General features: G+C 40.5%; 2 protein-coding genes across 8 annotated transcripts in view; one reads left to right on the forward strand and one right to left on the reverse strand.

Moving 5' to 3' along the window:
- Positions 1–18480, forward strand: part of NSUN6 (NOP2/Sun RNA methyltransferase 6) — a 178245-nt gene that overhangs the window by 158747 nt on the left and 1018 nt on the right. The gene's annotated exons all lie outside the window — the stretch shown is intronic.
- CACNB2 (calcium voltage-gated channel auxiliary subunit beta 2) overlaps positions 1–18480 on the reverse strand; it is a 403112-nt gene that overhangs the window by 73922 nt on the left and 310710 nt on the right. The gene's annotated exons all lie outside the window — the stretch shown is intronic.

The following is an 18480-nucleotide window of genomic DNA, read 5'->3' on the forward strand; positions in this document are numbered from 1 at the left end:
TGGTAAATCAACTAGACACCAATATAAAATGAAATAAAAATTAAAAATAAATAAGTATAGCCCTACTTCTAGAATGTGAACCAGGGAATCCCCAGTGGTCCAGTGCTTAGAAGTCCATGCTCTCACTGCCGAGGGCCCAGGTTTGATCCCTGGTCAGGGAACTAAAATCCCACCAGCCGCATGGGACCAAAAAAAAAAAAAAAAAGAATGTGGTCCCTGGCTGAGCAGGCACCCCAACATTTAGTGGCACCACTGGGCTAGCAAAGCCAGCATTGAGTCTGATCTTCCAAAGGGGACGTCGGATGCTTCCCTCTGCTTCCCAGCTACAAGCCCATCCCCCACCCCCAGCCCCAGGCCTTCTGTCCTGGGACAGTGGCACAGTCCCCGGGTAAGAGGACATGAAGGGGGAAGACGGAGTGAGCTGGCATCCTCACCTTCGTACAGCCTGACCGTTCACACTGGCTGACTCACGGTGCACGAGCTTGACTAAGCCCCTGGCCTGGTACCAGGAACCGAGGACAGAAGAGTCCCCAGTCCCTGGCTGTCACCCTGCCTCTCTGTCCCTCATGTCCCTGTATGTGGGGTAACAGCTCTGTGGGTGCTCCTGAGTTCTACCACGAGCTGATCCCGCGAGCCGTGGCCAGGTGCAGGTTCGCAAGGTTCCTCTCCCCCTCCGCGACAGCTCCTTCCTACCCAGATAGTCTCATTATATATTTTTCAAAGGCCCGTTTTCTACATGAGAAATTTCAGTGAAATATCTTGACACATAATGTTTCCTCGTCTTGATGTTTAGAGCTAAAAGAGCCTTTGTCCAGCAAATCCAAGCCTCTCATTTTCAAAATGAAAAGACGAAGCACAGCAATTTGGGGTCTCGCTCAAGGGCACAGATCATCGCATGGCAGGAAGCTGCGTCTGGGGCTCCGAGCCCCTCGTCCAGGGACACCCCGGCTCCGGTTAGGACAACATGGAAAACACAGGAGAAACCTCAGGAGATGATTTTTAACTTCACGTGGTAGTTTTCCACTGCTATTTGACAGTCAGAAAAAGATAAGTATTTTGAAGAAGCAGGAACAACTGCAAAGTCAATCTCCTTCCCCACTTTGGCTATTTAAAGCAAGCTGTGTTCATTCTCCATGCGGCTCTGTACTGACAGGGAAGGCATACAATTCTGGCATCACTTCCTAACACACCAGTGCCCCGGATGAGTACTGACTGACAGCTTCAGACAACTAATAAGTCCAGGATCTATTCCTAGGAAAACGCTTTCCATGCGTCATTAAGGCTATTTTAGGGCTTTGCTGTCTTGAACTGAATGTAAACTAGCACTGGTGACTCTGAATTTAGATGTGACTTCATTGAGGGAAGAAACAAACATAAACTACTATTTTCAGGGACTGGTGGTAGCAATACTAAAAAAAAAAAAAAAAAAAAAAGAACTGGTAGGAAATCTATAGACTTGTGTAAGATATTACATCTATACGTCCTTTAAATAACAACTCCAGTATTGCCCTTATATTTACTAACGTATTAACTTAAATCAAATTGGAATACCGCTATCCCAAGCATGCATTTATTTCTACTGAAGATGTATCATACCATAGTATGCCAAAGAGAATCACCTGTGGTATTTTTTTTTCTTTGTATTTTTTTATTGGAGTAAAATTGCTCTACAATGTTGTGTTAGTTTCTGCCGTACAACGAAGTGAATCAGCTGTATGTATACCTATATTCCCTCCCTCTTGGACCTCCCTCCCCCCCACCCCGCCCCGTCTAGGGCATCACAGAGCACCGAGCTGATCTCCCTGTGCCCTACAGCATCACCTGTGATACCGATACTTTTAAAAACCTAAAGGTGCTGGACCCCACCTGAAAACCACTGCACTGGCTTGCCAGCAGGTGGAGCCACACCGCGGATAGTTTCCATCAGTGACCTTTAAGAGCACCGTGGCTGACCCTCACACACCTTCAGCTATGTGATCCTTAGAACACAAGGCAAATTCTCCTTTACCATGTTACCATCTCCCCATGTTCAGGGATGGGACTCCCCACTTGAAGAGAGAACGTATTCTATGGCAGTGACGCTCAAATTTTGTTTTGCATCGGATTCAGTTGCTGGGGGGTGGGGCTTGGTAAAAGTACAAACGGCAAGTCTGCCCCAAACCTAAAAACCTGCATTTTTAACAAAGCTATACAGAATACTCAGAAGCACACGGAGTTGAAGGACGAAAACTTTCTGGAAGGTTTCCTAAAAGGCCACATGGTTTCTAAATATTTAACCGAAGATAGTAAACCGAGAAGGCTATGAAGGAGATGTAACTGTGTCAGACCTAACTGAAACCAAGGTCGCTAAGGCTCTGCTGTCAATTCCCCACACCCTCACTCTCTGTGTTAAGAGGTTAAGGAGGTGCTGATATCACAGAACCAAGGGGGGCAGGTGGAATGGAAGGATGGTTTGAGTGTCAAAGAAATTGAAACTCCTTATTCAAAAATGGCTCAGCTGGTCAATCATGGGGTTTAAGAAGGTAGCAAAGGAAGTGAAGCCAGGAAGGTCTGTTCCATCCAAGGAAATGGAGGAATGTGTACTTCTAAAGTGCATCTGAAAAAGAACAGTTATGGGGCTGCCCTGGCAGTCCAGGGGTTAAGACTCCGCACTTCCACTTCAGGGGGCGTGGGTTTGATCCCTGGTTGGGGAACTGAGATCCCACAAGCCGTGCAGTGGTGTGGCCAAAAAAAAAAAAAAAAAAAAAAAAAAAAATATATATATATATATATATGAATCACTTTGCTGTACACCTGAAACTAACATGACATTCTAAGTCAAATATACTACAATATAAAATAAAAATTAAAAAATACAAAAGTAAAAAATACAAAAGAAAAATGAGAGTCAAAAAACCAAGTACATCTGAGATCCACGAGCTGATGTAGTAGCCAATGGGTGTGAAGGAGCCATACAGAGACAAGAGGGTAGTTCAACAGGGAGATACTAGAGTTTAACACATCTGGGCTGGGACATATTTCTACTTTACAGAAAGCAGTTATGGAAGTACTCCAAAGGCAGTTAAGCAGAAAACAAATGTGTCGCGTGTTATGATGTTGGGATATGATGTCTGTAGAGGAACTGGGACTCCTAAGACATCTTACCATTTCATCCTTTACTGCACACATCTCTGTACCCAGCCATTTCTTCTGTGCCTCGATTGTGAATCGCAAACTTCAAGATCCCTTCTGAGTCAGAACGTCAAACGCTTTTGGTGGGTAAATGATGTATTATTACTTCCACTTTGCAAATGAAGAAAATCAGAGGGCAGGCCTAAAATTGCATGGCTTGATGTGGCAGAGATCAAATTCTAACCCATAATTCCAACTCCAGTGCACCATAATTTCTGCTAACTAGCACTCCAGAGGAAGTGGAAAATGCAGAGGGTTAAACTAAGGGCGGTTTCATAAAGACCAGTGATAGCCAGATAACGGCTTCTTATCCTGCAGCAGATAATAAATGCTAACAAGAAGAAATGGTTAAGACGTTACAAAACATATTTTAATAACGTTTTGTAAGGGAAAAGGCAATTCTTTTTTATTGTGTGCAAAGAATTCCTTACTTTTAAGGTCTTCCGGAAATACTCATTTGACCAACTTTCCAATCCTTACACCTAACACCTTACTGTTGGCCACGTGATGTGGGCGGGGCTTTGAAGTGGTGTCCGTCCTACTGTGAAAGTTCCTAGCTGGACTTCTCGACCAGACTGAGTGCCTTTAAGGGCCGATGGCGTTTCCGTTATCTTTTCTTTCTGCCACCGCCACTACCCTCCGTAACAGCATTCAGCAAAGATTTCAACCAACACTGACTCTTGTGAGCCAGACCCTGAAGACGAGCTCAGTGCTTGGGAAAATCAGTCTAAGAAGTGAGCGGCCACAGGGTCACAGGATCTGCTGAACAAACAGAAGGAGGCTCAGAGAAGAAGAAAAGGCCAGAGGAAGAAACTCTGAACCATATTACTGTGCCACATTTGAGAAGTCTACATTTAATGTAATGTATATTTAGTGGATATTTAATGTACACATACATACATAAATAATACATAAATAATAGACACAGATGTGCAGAAATGGAGACGGCAGTTTTAAACACATGAAACAAAGTACTGAACCTTCATTTGAAAAAACCCAACAGGGAACTCCCTGGCAGTCCAGGGCTAGGACTCTGTGCTTTCACGGCCAAGGGCCCAGGTTCGATCCCCGGTTGGAGAACTAAGATGCCGTGAGCCGCGTGGAGAAGCCAAAAACAAACAAACAAAAAACAAAACCCAACAAGTCGTAAGATGAATATTCACATCATTACTTAGCATCCTCGATGTATCATTGGCATTTTACCCCCCAAAGATGCTACCTTTCACTGAAAATTTTAAGCTACACTTTGTATTTATGTTAAGGCCATTCATAGAGTCATAAAATTTAGCAGAAGTTTTTCTCCTGCATACACTTAAAAAAGAAAAAGCCTGGACTCTTTTGCCTAGTGTAAGCATCTAGCTTCCTGAAATAAAGAAAATGCATTCCATAAATTTATATCCAGGTGGCAATTCCTAAGATGAACACTTTAAATGCTCATTTATTAATTCATGTACATTTCTGACTGCAAAATGGTTTTATAGTACGACAAGGCAAAAAACACTAAGCACATTCTATGCTGAAGTTGTTGGGCTCATACAAAAATCAACAGATCCCAGACTCTCAACCTCAAGATACCTGTGACTTGTCAGGGTGGAAAAAAATGTTCATCAGTGAGCACAGAGGTGATGAAAGAGGTTTTAATAAAGCACATGGGCAATTGAGAGAAACTGCACCAACCAGTAAACTGATTCTTTTTCTTTAAGAAGGCGCTCTATAGTTATTGAAAAAACTACTGAATAAATAAGTGAAATGAAGGAATAAGGCATTTCCATACTAGGAAATATTCGTTAGAAATTTTGATAAATTTCTTTTCCTTCAAATCTAAGCCAGAGTCCCCCTCCATCCTGCCTGTTCTTTCCCCAGTGTACAACTCCTTCACTGAATTCATAAACTCCTCCACAACACTCACAGCTTCATTTTTGCTCTAATTGCTCCATATATGGCTTATCTGCTCAAGTAAATTAGAAGCTCAAGAGCAAGAGTCATGTTCTGGTTTCTCAATCCTCCCCCATGACTGGCGGAGAACAAAGCACACCAAAGGTATTCAGGAGATAAATGCTTCTTGACTTAATTCCATCTCTACATTTCATGATCCCTCCTATATCATTCTCACTATGATTATCTATGTTACTTTTCTTTTTGAATTTTATTTTATAGTTTTTTAAATAGCAGGTTCTTATTAGTTATCCATTTTATACATATTAGTGTATATATGTCAATCCCAATCTCCCAGTTCATCACACCACCACCACCACCCCTCTACCACTTTCCCCTCTTGGGGTCCATATGTTTCTTCTCTACATCTGTGTCTCAATTTCTGCCCTGCAAACCAGTTCATCTGTACCATTTTTCTAGGTTCCACATATATGTGTTAATATACGATATTTGTTTTTTCTCTTTCTGACTTACTTCGCTCTGTATGACAGTCTCTAGATTCATCGACGTCTCTACAAATAACTCAATTTCGTTCCTTTTTATGGCTGAGAAATATTCCATTGTATATATGTACCACATCTTCTTTATCCATTCATTTTGTCGATGGGCATTTAGGTTGCTTCCATGACCTGGCTATTGTAAATGGTGCTGCAATGAACATTGGGGTACATGTGTCTTTTTGAATTATGGTTTTCTCTGGGTATATGCCCAGTAGTGGAATTGCTGGGTCGTAGGGTAGTTCTATTTTTAGTTTTTTAAGGAACCTCCATACTGTTCTCCATAGTGGCTGTATCAATTTACATTCCCACCAACAGTGCAAGAGGGTTCCCTTTTCTCCACACCCTCTCCAGCATTTGTTGTTTGTAGATTTTCTGATGATGCCCATTCGAACTGGTATGAGGTGATACCTCATTGTAGTTTTGATTTGCATTTCTCTAATAATTAGTGATGTTGAGCAGCTTTTCATGCGCTTCTTGGCCATCTATATGTCTTCTTTGGAGAAATGTCTATTTAGGTCTTCTGCCCATTTTTGGATTGGGTCATTTGTTTTTTTAATATTGAGCTGCGTGAGCTGTTTATATATTTTGGAGATTAACCCTTGGTCTGTTGATTCATTTGCAAATATTTTCTCCATTCTGAGCGTTGTCTTTTCATCTTGTTTGTAGTTTCCTTTGCTTTGCAAAAGCTTTTAAGTTTCATTAGGTGCCATTTGTTTATTTTTGTTTTTACTTCCATTGCTCTAGGAGGTGGATCAAAAAAGATCTTGCTGTGATTTATATCAAAGAGTGTTCTTCCTATGTTTTCCTCTAAGAGTTTTATAGTGTCTAGTCTTACATTTAGGTCTCTAATCCATTTTGAGTTTATTTTTGTGTATGGTGTTAGGGAGTGTCCTCATTTCATTCTTTTACATGTAGCTGTCCAGTTTTCCCAGCACCACTTATTGAAGAGACTGTCTTTTCTCCATTGTATAGCCTTGCCTCCTTTGTCATAGATGTGTGGGTTTATCTCTGGGCTTTCTATCCTGTTCCACTGATCTATATTTCTGTTTTTGTGCCAGTGCCATTCTATCTTGATTACTGTAGCTTTGTAATATAGTCTGAAGTCAGGGAGCCTGATTCCTCCAGCTCTGTTTTTTTTTCCCCTCAAGACCGCTTTGGCTATTTGGGGTCTTTTGTGTCTCCATACAGATTTTAAGATTTTTTGTTCTAGTTCTGTAAAAAATGCCATTGGTAATTTGATAGAGATTGCATTGAATCTGTAGATTGCTATGGGTAGTATAGTCATTTTCACAATATTGACTCTTCCAATCTAAGAACATGGTATATCTCTCCATCTGTTTGTATCATCTTTAATTTCTTTCAGCAGTGTCTTATAGTTTTCTGCATACAGGTCTTGTGTCTCCTTAGGTAGATTTATTCCTGGGTATTTTATTCTTTTTGTTGCAATGGTAAATGGAAGTGTTTCCTTAATTTCTCTTTCAGATTTTTGAACATTAGTGTATAGGAATACAAGAGATTTCTGTGCATTAATTTTGTATCCTGCAACTTCACCAAATTCATTGATTAGCTCTAGTAGTTTTCTGGTGGCATCTTTAGGATTCTCTATGTATAGTATCATGCCATCCACAAAGAGTGACAGTTTTACTTCTTCTTTTCCAATTTGTATTTCTTTTTCTTCTCTGATTGCCATGGCTAGGACTTCCAAAACTATGTTGAATAATAGTGGTGAGAGTGGACATCCTTGTCTTGTTCCTGATCTTAGAGGAAATGCTTTCAGTTTTTCACCATTGAGAATGATGTCTGCTGTGGGTTTGTCATATATGGCCTTTATTATGTTGAGGTAGGTTCGCTCTATGTTCACTTTCTGGAGAGTTTTTATCATAAACGGGTGTTGAATTTTGTCAAAAGCTTTTTCTGCATCTATTGAGATGATCATATGGTTTCTCTTCTTCAATTTATTAATATGGTGTACCACATTGATTGATTTGCATATCTTGAAGAATCCTTGCATCCCTGGGATAAATCTCATTTGATCATGGTGTACGATCCTTTAAATATGTTTTTGGATTCTGTTTGCTAGTATTTTGTTGAGGATTTTTGCATCTATATTCATCAGTGATACTGGTCTGTAATTTTCTTTTTTTGTAGTATCGTTGTCTGGTTTTGGTATCAGGGTGATGGTGGCCGCATAGAATGAGTTTGGGAGTGTTCCTTCCTCTGCAATTTTTTGGAAGAGTTTGAGAAGGATGGCTGTTAGCTCTTCTCTAAATGTGTGATAGAATTCACCTGTGAAGCCATCTGGTCCTGGACTTTTGTTTGTTGGAAGATTTTTAATCACAGTTTCAATTTCAGTGCTTGTGACTGGTCTGTTCATATCTTCTATTTCTTCCTGGTTCAGTCTTGGAAGGTTATACCTTTCTAAGAATTTGTTCATTTCTTCCAGGTTGTCCATTTTATTGGCACAGAGTTGCTTGTAGTAGTCTCTTAGGATGCTTTGTATTTCTGCGGTGTCTGCAGAATATTATTTTCATTTCTAATATTATTGATTTGAGTCCTCTCCCTCTTTTTCATTTCTAATATTATTGATTTGAGTCCTCTCCCTCTTTTTCTTGATGAGTCTGGCTAACGGTTTATCAATTTTGTTTATCTTCTCAAAGAAGCAGCTTTTAGTTTTATTGATTTTTGCTATTGTCTTCTTTGTTTCTATTTCATTTATTTCTGCTCTGATCTTTATGATTTTTTTCCTTCTAGTAACTTTGGGTTTTGTTTGTTCTTCTTTCTCTAATTGCTTTAGGTGTAAGGTTAGGTTGTTTATTTGAGATGTTTGTTGTTTCTTCAAGTAGGATTGTATTGCTATAAACTTTCCTCTTAGAACTGCTTTTGCTGCATTCCATAGGTTTTGGATCGTCGTGTTTTCATTGTCATTTGTCTCTAAGTATTTTTTGATTTACTCTTTGATTTCTTCAGTGATCTCTTGGTTATTTAGTAACGTATTGTTTAGCCTCCATGTGTTTGCGTTTTTTACATTTTTTTCCCTGTAATTGATTTCTAATGTCATAGCATTGTGGTTAGAAAAGATGCTTGATATGATTTCAATTTTCTTAAATTTACTGAGGCTTGATTTGTGACCCAAGATGTGGTCTATCCTGGAGAATGTTCCATGCGCACTTGAGAAGAAAGTGTAATCTGCTGTTTTTGGATGGAATGTCCTATAAATATCAATTAAATCTATCTTGTCTATTGTGTCATTTAAAGCTTGTGTTTCCTTATTAATTTTCTGTTTGGATGATCTGTCCATTGGTGTAAGTGAGGTGTTAAAGTCCCCCACTATTATTGTGTTTACTGTCGATTTCCCCTTTTATAGCTGTTAGCAGTTGCCTTATGTATTGAGGTGCCCCTATGTTTGGTGCATATATATTTATAATTGTTATATCTTCTTCTTGGATTGATCCCTTGATCATTATGTAGTGTCCTTCCTTGTCTCTTGTAACATTCTTTATTTTAAAGTCTATTTTATCTGATATGAGTATTGCTACTCCAGTTTTCTTTTGATTTCCATTTGCATGGAATATCTTTTTCCAGCCCCTCACTTTCAGTCTGTATATGTCCCTAAGTCTAAAGTGGGTCTCTTGTAGACAGCATATATTTGGGTCTTGTTTTTGTATCCATTCAGCGAGCCTGTGTCTTTTGGTTGGAGCATTTAATCCATTCACGTTTAAGGTAATTATCGATATGTATGTTCCTATTACCATTTTAATTGTTTTGGGTTTGTTATTGTAGGTCTTTTCCTTCTGTTGTGTGTCCTGCCTAGAGAAGTTCCGTTAGCATTTGTTGTAAAGCTGGTTTGGTGGTGCTGAATTCTCTCAGCTTTTGCTTGTCTGTAAAGGTTTTAATTTCTCTGTTGAATCTGAATTAGATCCTTGCTGGGTTCCACCATTCTGTCTTTCAGGTCTCTTATCCTTTCTTCTGCCTCAGTTATTCTGCTATTGATTCCTTCTAGTGTATTTTTCATTTCCGTTATTGTACTGTTCATCTTTGTTTGTTTGTTCTTTAATTCTTCTAGGTCTTTGGTAAACATTTCTTGCATCTTCTTGATCTTTGCCTCCATTCTTCTTCCGAGGTCCTGGATCATCTTCACTATCATTATTCTGAATTCTTTTTCTGGAAGGTTGCCTATCTCCACTTCATTTAGTTGTTTTTCTGGGGTTTTATCTTGTTCCTTCATCTGGTACATAGCCCTCTGCCTTTTCATCTTGTCTATCTTTTTGTGAATGTGGTTTTTGTTCCACAGGCTGCAGGACTGTAGTTCTTCTTGCTTCTGCTGTCTGCCCTCTGGTGGATGAGGTTATCTAAGACTCTTGTGCAAGTTTCCTGATGGGAGGGACTGGTGGTGGGTAGAGCTGGCTGTTGCTCTGGTGCGCAGAGCTCAGTAAAACTTTAATCCACTTGTCTGCTGATGGGTGAGGCTGGGTTCCCTCCCTGTTGGTTGTTTGGCCTGAGGTGACCCAACACTGCAGCCTACCCGGGCTCTTTGTTGGGGCTAATGGCAGACTCTGGGAGGGCTCTTGCCCAGGAGTACTTTCCAGAACTTCTGTTGCCAGTGTCCTTGTCCTCATGGTGAGCCACAGCCACCCCCTGCCTCTGCAGGAGACCCTCCAACACTAGCAGGTAGGTCTGGTTAAGTCTCCTATGGGGTCACTGCTCCTTCCCCTGGGTCCTGATGTGCACACTACTTTGTGTGTGCCCTCCAAGAGTGGAGTCTCTATTTCCCCCAGTCCTGTTGAAGTCCTGCAATCAAATCCCACTAGCCTTCAAAGCCTGATTCTCTAGGAATTCCTCCTCCCATTGCTGGACCCCCAGGTTGGGAAGCCTGACGTGGGGCTCAGAACCTTCACTACAGTGGGTGGACTTCCGTGGTATAACTGTTCTCCAGTTTGTGAGTCACCCACCCAGCAGCTATGGGATTTGATTTTATTGTGATTGCGCCCCTCCTACCATCTCATTGTGGCTTCTCCTTTGTCTCTGGATGTGGGGTATCTTTTTTGGTGAGTTCCAGTGTCTTCCTGTCAATGATTGTTCAGTAGTTAGTTGTGATTCCGGTGCGCTCGCAAGAGGGAATGAGAGCACATCCTTCTACTCCGTCATCTTGAATCAATCCTCACTTAAACTGATTCTTACCAGCAACCAGATAACTCCTTCCATGGATGTAGTTAAGATTTTATAGTAATTGCTGGTTCAAACCATGAGAATTCTATTGAATTTGATTTATTAACAGTAATTCTCCAACTTAGGAAAGTCATTAAATCTATGTCTCAGTTTGCTTGAATGTAAAATAAAGGGCTTAGAACCAAACTATTTGCCATCTCTTCTAAAGTAATTCTATGAAGCCCCTACTTAGGGTCAGACTTCTAGGTTTGGGTATGTTTTGGAAATTGGCCAGAGTAAGCAAAAGAGCCTTAGGGCACCTAAAATAGCTTTTTAAAAAAGCCTCTCAAATCCATGACTTTGATTTTCATTCAAAATAGAGTTGCTAAGAACATTTCCTCACACCATATACCAAAAAAACTAAAAAATGCATTAAAACAATAAATACTGGAGAGGGTGTAAAAAACAAAACAAACAACAATAAAAACAAAATATAGTTGCTAACACGTTGGGTTATCTGTTGTCCTAGCCAATAGCACATTAAAAGCAATATAATATATGGTGATGGAGGTTAATTAGATTTGTCACGGTGATAATTTGCAGTATATACCAATCCAAACATTATGTGTATACCCGAAAATATAACGTTATATGTCAATTACACCTCAATTAAAAAAAAGCAATATGTAAGATGTCACAAGAGAGGCAGAAATATTAGTGACATAACAGTGATGTCAGGAGATAGGTTAGCGGACATACTGACATGAAGCAAGGAATGAGAAAAACCAAGACATCCAGTGGTGATGTACCTGGTGCTGACCCTGAACTCCCAAGAGCAAGATCTAACTATGCAAGGCACTTTTTACTTAAAAAGGCAGGAGGGAATTTTACATACACTTCCATCAAAATTTAAAATACTTATATGCTTGTTCACAGCCGCCAGGACCAGTTATCTATAAAACCAGCATGGAACACTTCATTCCCAAAGACGTCAACTAAGTAAGATATCCTTTTTTTAAAAAATTTTTAAATTTTATTTTGGAATATTGTTGATTAACATAAATCAGATATTCTTGTCTGTCAGTGATTCTCAACCTTGGCAGTACATCACCTAAGTAGGGAGCTTGAAAAAAAATCAGATACCCAGGTCTTACGCTTTGAGATTCAGACTTATTAAGTTTGGAGTGAGTCTATGTTATCCATATATTTAAAAGTTTTAAGTAACTCTGAGGCACAGTGAGATGTGAGAACTCCTATTCTATGGGCTACTTAATTTTCTTTATTTCTGACGACCATGTGCCTGATAAAGGTCCTTGTTTTACTGATTTAAAAATGCAAGGTTGCAACCTTCCTTCAGGGCTCATCTTGTATCTTGTGAATTCATTCATTTTTCTATTCACTCAGGCAAGGAACACTTTCTGGGGGGCCATTCACAATATTCTAGGTACTACATGGGGCAGGAGGGCTTCAGAGATGAACAGGACAAAACCTACAGTCCCCATGAGATCCGAATCTCGAGAGAGAGACAGATGTGCCGACAACTGCAGTGCATCCCAGGTTCTTCAGTACAGTTAAGAAAGAACGAACAGAGGTGTCAGTGTTGCCAAGAAGGGATTGATCAGCTCTGCCTGGTGAGGGGTTTAGAAGAGGAGCAGGTTGATAGCAAAGCTCCATGAGGTGAAGCCACTTGAGTGGGGTGAGAAGTCCAATGAACAGGGCCCCCAGGCGCCTGGCTGCTGCTTCTGGGTGGAATAAGTTATTCCCCAACCACTCTTACGTAGCCCAGCAGATTCTCCCCGCTGGGAGATCCTGTAGCATTTAATATGTATGTTACTCCATTGGGAGCTGACACTGACCTGTTTGTAGTGCTCTGTATCTTCTATGCAGGTCTTGTCTTACTAGACTGTAAATGCACCGGACGGTAAGGCTGTAGAGGTAGGAACCACCTCTTTTTCATCATTGTGTTCCCAGTGGCTGGCACAGGCTGGGCACTCAGTTAATATTTCTTGAGCTCAACGTAAGACTTAATGCTCCCTGAGAACACGGATGGTCTTCAAGGATGAAGCATCTAATACTGAAGTTTAAATACGAGTGCTGACCACCATCAGTAAAGATTTGATGTTTGTGATCAAAGGAGATCGCAATGTGAATTTATCATTTCCTGATTCCTAAATCAATCCATTTAGGATGGATTATTTCAGATTCCCAAAAAATAAGAATGCCTTTCTATGTCATCTTCTCCCACTTAAAACACGATGTCACCATTATTTGGATGTTACGTAAATTCCACGTTTTGTTTAGACTTATTTAAACCTAAACTTATTTAAACTTAAATAAAGACTTATTAAACTTAAACTTATTTAAGTTTATGAACTTAAATAACCTAAAGACTTATTTAGAACCTAAAGACTTATTTAAACTTAAACTTATTTACGTTTATGAACATGTTTCTAATAGTTGTTGATCTAGAACTTTCCCTACCACCAGTAAACCGGAGACTTTTTAGATGAAGATTGTGAAGTCCCATTAAAGTGAGTCTCTTACTCCTTCAGCAATTGCTAATAGCCATGGTGGATGACCAAATTAAGTGGCTACAAAGGAATCTAATTTTCTTCCTTCTGCCCAAACTCCAGGATAGAACCTTCCACGTGGGACTTTCATACAATTCAAAACTTAGCAGCCATACTCACAAAATGAAGCTTATCAGGAACATGGGCGAAAGGGACAAAAAGACACCCCATCTTAGTGCCTGGATGTCAGAGTTACTTTGACGGCTGAAAGGTTTTGTTTGCCGCTTCGAGATTCTTGGCTTTGTGAACGGTAACGAGAATGTCAGATAAGTCATCCCCAGGGGAGGGAGGTGTAACTGTATTTGTTTGTCAAGTGCTGTCACTCTCCTGTTAGGTCTAGATAATTGAAGATGATTGAGCGCCAAAGTGTTCAACAACAAAACCCTTATAAAGAAAGGGAACGTACGTGCTTATCTCTGTGAATAACAGGCTGGAAAGGTACACGGGACACTGTGTTTCATTTTGCACGCATCCTGGGGAGGGGACAGCCAGGGGTAAATGGAGGGGGTGTGCAACTGGGAGGAGAGGAGACATGGGGACTTGGGTCTGAAAGAAGAAACAGAGGAGAGATAAAAGGACGCAACCACAGGCTCAGAAGCCAGGCAGGCACTGTTTTTTTCTCATCTATACATCTTCCCCAGGTGATTTCATCACTTCCATGGCTTTAGGTATAAACTGTAATGGATGGTTCCTATGTCTGTATACTCAGCCCCGAAAGCTTGGTTCTAGTTGTCTATATCCAACTGCTTCCAAGAATATCCATCAGCTTATCCACAGCTTGTTATGTCCAAGGATCAAGTCATCTAGTCAAAACCTTCATAATTTCCCCATGTTCCTTAACAGCACCTTAGCCTGGACTCCTTCCTCTTAGTTCTTTCCCACTCCCCACTGGCTAAATATATATATATATATTTATATACATAAATGTTTGTAGTATATATAATATACACTATAAATATAAGATAAATATAATTTATAATAGAAATATAAATATATTAACCATAATATATATTTATTAATATATATTCATTGCATCACATAGTTATATGTTAATAAATACATATAAATATTAATATAATAATATATTATAAATATAACAATTAATAATATATAAATATATTATATATTTATAATTACATATATAATTATATAATATAATAAAATACATCAATTAATTATATAAATATAAATTATTTTATTTTTAATAATATAATATAAATATAATAAATATTAATAATATATAATATATATATTATATATATATTTAGTGTATCCCTCTCCTCTCCTATTCCTACTGTCCCTGCTTAAATACAGATGCCGCCAATTTTCTCTAGTTTTACGTCTTTAACAAGGTGGAAAGGAGCAAGAATAGGAGTGGAACCCAGATGAGAGATGAGATGAGCGATGACGATGACTTGGATGCGTGCGGCAGTGGTAAAGCAGGGTACAGAGACGAAAACGAGAGGACATGCTGGGGGCTGAGGCCATTCCTGAGACAGAGAACTTGAGAGAGCAACCCGTTGGGCCGTAGAGGTGGGCGATCAAGTGCTCTGACGTGGACAAGTTGAGTCTGAGGTCTGTGTGAACACGTTAAGTGGAGAAGCTATAGAGGAACTTGCGAAGATCAACTGGAACTCAGAGCGGAGAGAAAAGAAAGAGGCAAGTTCTGAGTGCTGGAGAATTCCAACCTTGAGAGGCCGAGAAGAGAGGGAGGGGCCCACCCCACCGCCCAAAAAAAGAAAACTGGCAAGCGATGGCCAAAAAACATGGTGTCACAGAAGCCAAGAGCAGACATTTCAAGTTGGAGAGCGATCAACCGTGCTGAAGGCTGCTGACAGCCTGAGAAAGGCAACAGAGCTTATGACGTTCGACAGCACAGAGATTGCTGGCCTCGCTTGGAGCAACTTGCTGGGGTCGTTGCCACTGCGGGGGTGAAGTGTGGACTGGTGAGGGGCGGGGAGGGGAGAGGTTACGTGCACACCGCTGGTTTGAGAAAGTCTGGCTGGGAAGGGGGGTGGAGATATGAAGCTGTAGCCGGAGGGTCTGGGATGCAGGGTTTTCGACATTTAGGATGGGCGCCTCCGTACCACGTCATACGGATGGAACGGTCCAGTAGAGAGGAAAGACTGGATGCTGCAGGACAGAGAAGACGCTGAAGGCGGGAAGTTCTCGGAAGGTGGGAAACAGGACCAGAGGATTCTGACTGCAGGAGAGATGCCTCTTCTGTTCTCGCAGGAAGGAAGGAGGGAAACACGGACGCGGAAGGAAGGAGGGAGACACAGATGCGGAACGAGACTGGTGGTGATAAGATGACGGCGTCACCATCTGCGAACCTGTGTTTTCTCAGTGAGGTGTGCGGTGAGGGATGAGCTAAATAAGTGAGAAGTATTAAAAAAACAACCAAACTGAAAGTGAAGGAGCGTAAGAAGACTGAGGAGAGAGGAGGTGGGAAAATCATCTCGAACTACATGAAAGTGAACTATCTTTGCTTAAATTAATAAAGAGCTCTTATTTGCTGTCTTATGGGCAGGGTGGGAACTATTTCTGTTGTTATACATTCTCATAGTTTCCTATTGTGACTCTCCTGTCCCAGGAGCCTTGGACGTTGTGCAGAGCTCTGGAAAAAGGCCGTACCATCAAAGGCTGCTGGGAATCTCATGCTTACTGGTTTCCACACGTGGAAAATGGCCAAGATGGAGTATTCATTCCCCAGAACTGGATGAGTTCCTGACCGTGAGGGTGGAGAGGTATCTCTTTCTGGAATAAGTGAACATCCCAGATGGGAAGAAAATGAAACCCGAGCCCTCTCTCCAGAGCTCCAGGAAGATTTCAGCACTCTGAGAACAGCTATGTCTGAACTCCTTGCTGGGATGACACGGGCTAGATTGGGACCATTGGCTTTTCCCACCCGTTCTGTCTGAGGAGTTCCAGACTTGTGTAGAAGTATCATGACCCCAAAACAGAGATTTTTATCAATATGCTGAAAACCAAGGACATACCGTCTGAAGATCTAAATTTATCTAATTTAGAAAATTAGATAAATTTGGGCACTTGATTCAAAGGGAACTAGATAGGGGGAATGCTCTCAGACAAGGAAGTAAACTTTTAAAAGGGGTCAATCCAGAGAGGAATATGTCCACACCCGCAACATCATTCTGGACAAAGGTCAGAGGAGACGGCTGGACCATCCCCAGCACCCTGAGGGGTGTGGTCTGTAGAAATGAGGGTCATTGGAGAAGGGACTCTAGGGACGAGAAGTAGAACAACCACGAGGGTCCAATCCCAGGAGAGGGTTTCAGACACATCATCATCTGCTGAGAAGAGAATTCTACCTGGAATGACGGCTGAACTCAATCCCCACACGTGTGTGCATCAGAACTCCCAGAGGAAAAAAAGATGAATAACTTGAAATCTTCCTACAGATATTTTTAAAAACAATCAGTCCTACTTAAACATCAGAGCTGTGACTGCATAAATCCTATATAGTAATGAAGTTGGGAAAGCCTTCCCTCAGAACTAATTTCTACCCAACCTCTGAGAACTCATCACTGAGATGAAGACTACAGATGTGGAAGCAGAGTCGAGCCTATCAGGCTAGAAGACCAGCTCCAGTTCTTCTCAACCTGCTTTACGTTAATATTTCGAGAGCCACAAACAGGGAAGTAAAACGTGAACTAACACAACACTCCTGATTTCTCTCATACCCTCCTTTTATGCCTTAGGGATTTCCGTGATTTCATTTGCCATTAGAGAAGACATATGTATGTGTGTATCTATACATGTGTATATGTGTGTATGTGTACATCTGTATATATGTGTATGCACATGTGCGTATACATATATTTTATTTATATATATTACACACACAATAAAATGTGATTTTCTGAAAAGAACCCCTGAATGTGTTAGTACTCTAATTTTACAAAATGCTGGGGACTAAGAACTGCCCAATTTATCATGCACAGTGTCTAGAATATTATGGCTATTTTAACTTAGGAATAAATGGATAACAACGTAAAAGGGTGAAAAGATTATTTGCTACGTTTGGTGAATTTCGTTCTAACCTTGGTCATGGAACACTGCCCAGGTAAAGGATCTTTGTCTCCTGGACTGGCAGCATTATTGCATGGCCCTCCAAAACCTGGAGGATCTGGTATGCCACGGCACAGAGGTGATCTGTCAGCTGGGGTCGCCTGCCCCCCGCTTCTAATAAAAAGGTCAGAGCCCAGAAAAGTACATGTCCAGTTGGATGATCTGGGCCACCTCTTTCCTTTAGAACTGTTCCAGAGGACAGTGACATTTCTGCAGAAGAAAGAGCCCATCAGTAGTGTTAGGGTTAGCAAAGTTAGCTGGGAGGGGCAAATGACAATTGGTCTCAAGTTCCTAATGCCATCAATGTATGCCATTTTAGTATCCACAGCTGCAGGTGTGAATTTAAGGCAGCACCCCCTCTTTTCAGAAAAGCCCAAACTACAGGTTTTTTTTAAAAAGTCACATAAAAATTCATAAAGAGAATCAATCTGCAATGCTAAGTTACCATCAAGAGCAAAACATTTTTAAAGAGCTTAGTAAAAGTTCACCTTAACTTCTTTCATACGAGCAAGAGTAGGCCTTGAACTAGCTGGTGATCACAGGATGATAATAAAAAGTGGGAAAAAAATCCATTTTATGGGTATTATTACTTAGGCCCTTTGTAGTTTGGGGGGTCTTATATAGGACATTTCTTAAAATTCTGTTTATTAATTTCACTTTAAGGCATATAGAAAGTCTACAGAAGAGTTTCCAAATCACACTGCTAGGATAATTCGTTGGTTTGTATCCAGGATCTAATTAGTACCTACTGTGTGCAATAAACAAAACAGACAAATCCCCATCTTTGTGGAGTTTACACAACCACTTAGAATCAACACAAGTAGAAATTCACTTACGTGCAAATGAGTAGTGGAACATGAAAGTGGTTGTTAGGTTAAAGTTTTCACATGTTTTCTAGACTTACACACTTACTTGTTTTGCCAAATATTTTCCAATAGGAGCTCAATATTTTATCTTGAATTGCTACTGTCTAGGAGGATATGAATTCGCCTGCAACTGAACACCTTACCGGACTTTTTAATTTTTAAATGTAAATGTTTGCACAGCCTAAAATGCTTGTACACACT

This window comes from Globicephala melas, chromosome 2 (assembly GCF_963455315.2).
Source record: "Globicephala melas chromosome 2, mGloMel1.2, whole genome shotgun sequence".
NCBI classification, from domain to species: domain Eukaryota; kingdom Metazoa; phylum Chordata; class Mammalia; order Artiodactyla; family Delphinidae; genus Globicephala; species Globicephala melas.